The sequence below is a fragment of the Sardina pilchardus genome, chromosome 21 (assembly GCF_963854185.1).
Source record: "Sardina pilchardus chromosome 21, fSarPil1.1, whole genome shotgun sequence".
NCBI lineage: Eukaryota > Metazoa > Chordata > Actinopteri > Clupeiformes > Clupeidae > Sardina > Sardina pilchardus.
In genome coordinates, this window is record NC_085014.1 from 12,135,065 (window position 1) to 12,137,564 (window position 2,500).

Genomic DNA, 2,500 nt, shown 5'->3' on the forward strand with positions numbered 1-2,500 from the left:
ACGTCGTGGCGCGGCGTGCCGACAGCCGCCGAACGGCGAGAGATGATGACCGCGGCGCGGCATGTGCTGCCCCTCTGTGCCGCCGCTGCGCTGTGAGAGAGAAGAAGCTCCTTCACTGGCCCGGAGTGGACGCGGTGGACGGGGGGATCGGTGGAGGGTTTGTGTCTGGTTGAGTGGACCCGTTAGAAGTCTTTAGAAAGAGCAAACATATTTAACATTTTCCTCGCATCATGTGCTTCTTAGTAACACTTAAAAGAAACTCTCTTGGGCCTCAACAGGAGACAAGTTCTGTTACACAACCGCACAATGTAGGGTGTCGTCCGTCCATTTTCTTTTTTGTCAACACAGTACAGTACTATAGACTGCATTAGTGTGTCACCATTGGAAAGGTTAGCAGCGAGCTATAGGAAGACACGTGTTATTAGCCACAGTCACAAATAGCATTCATCACAGTGGATTGTTACTGACAGCTATACAGCATGACATCAAACGGCACACAGAAACAGACTTTAGAACTTGTCATCGTGTTTTTGAAGGCGGATCCATTCAAAGCGGACTCAAAGTGTTTTGACTCTCTTTTGCATATCCACTGGAGAAAGAGCATTTTTCAACCGTGGTTGTAAGCCTGGCATTCAAATCGTAAACCATCCTGTGAAGTGAAAGAGAGACAGATAGAAAGAGAGAAAGAGCAAGAGAGAGAGAGAGGTTGAGGGAGTGAGAGAGGATTTGCATGTGTCTAAACCACAGGCAGTGTGAACAGAGTTGGTGAGAAGTGAAAGCAATTACTCCGGAGCTTGGGTTTCTGCCTCCACCTTTTTCCAGGTGCGCGCGTGCCTGTCAGCCGACTTTTAATAGCTGTGCGCAACCTGTCAGCAAGGTGTTGGTATTTAGAGACAAATCTGAAGCGACTTAAGATGAGGTTTTTTTTCTTCTTCTTCTTCTTCTTCTTGTGCCAAAATCAGGAGCGGTGTTTGGCAGCCATCAAGATAGGAAACTCTGACTCAAGGTGTTTGTCTCTGTGTGTGTGTGTGTGTGTGTGTGTGTGTGTGTGTGTTTGTGTAAACTATCTCCTGTGCTCCTTGTGTACCGCCCCGACTCCCTACCCCTGTATATTGTGTTCGATACATCCTAATAACCTCAACTAATAACAGTAAGATGAAGGGGGCTTAAAAGATTTAAGACTTAGCCGTTCAAAGTCTGAAAAAAGAATACACACACAACACCACATGCGCCTCCTCGTAAAAAGAAAGAGCGCTTCGAGACAAAAGAGCTCCGCGACTAACCGTGAGACGCAGTTGCCATAGTTTCCCCGTTAGTTACGACGACCGGCACTCTGTTTGTGAGACAATCTGGGGAGCCGAGCCGTCGTTGTTGTAGCTGATTGGCGCTCGCGCGCTCCCTCTCACCCCCTGCAGGGACTTTTTCGCCAAGAAAAGGCACCGTTGAACGCCGCGAATGATTAATACGGTGTGAGGTATAAATTAAAGGTGCTTATTATTAATCAGCCGTCTCAGTCCTTCCGCATCTCAGCAGCGTTGCTGGGAAAAGGGGGATGAATGGTGACTTTTTGACGATGCTGTTGTTGTTGTTGTTGTTGTTATTGTTGTTGCTGTTATCGTTTGAGGTGAGAGACACAGTTTTTGGTGTAACCTCCCTGTGAAGGTGATTATTTCCGTTTTTCGGATATATTGGTAATGAAGTTGTGGAGGTTGTTTTTTTTGGTGAGGGACTGTAAATGATACCACAAACTTGGCACGGGCAAAGCTTGATATCAAGGTTTCAGAGCGCGTACAATATCAATGATATTACCCCATCTTAAATTGCTTACACAGACTGTGTGCCTTGACTTATCCATGATTTCGCACAGTTTTGTGTAGTTACCGTTGAAGGCTAGAGTTATTGAAATTTCAAAGGAGCCACAAAATGGAAATTGACATCAGTGTTATTGCTTGAGAGGAGGAAAGTCTGCTGTCAGCACCCGTGGGAGGCTCTTATTGAATCTGATTCAATTTAGATGATCCTGCAATGTAACTATACTATGGCCTGTATTATACAGTAATATACAGTATCTACACTGTCTGAAATATACTCCTCCTACACTCCAGCCATTTAGCACAGTGATTGACTGATTAATTGAATTGAGTTTGATAATGCAGGTCATAATATTTGTAGTGTTTGTGAACCTTGTGCCAGGGCATAATTCTTGGCTGTAGTAAATGAATACTTCATCAAGCATTCCATTAATTATTTCCGTGTTTTCCCCTTTCACTTGAGTAGGCCTACTCTCTAATTTTGTTCTCCGATAAAGAAAGCGCAAAAGTAGAATCAAGAAGACGCTATGTTGTCCTGGCTTCAATTTATCAAGGTTTTATTGAGGTCACAAAACATAATGACTGTTTTGTGTGTGTGGACACATTGTTTTGCACACAATGATATCAGTTGACGTTGACTGCAGTGTGCCGAATGCAATGTAATTGACTGAACAGTCTCCTGAACTTGC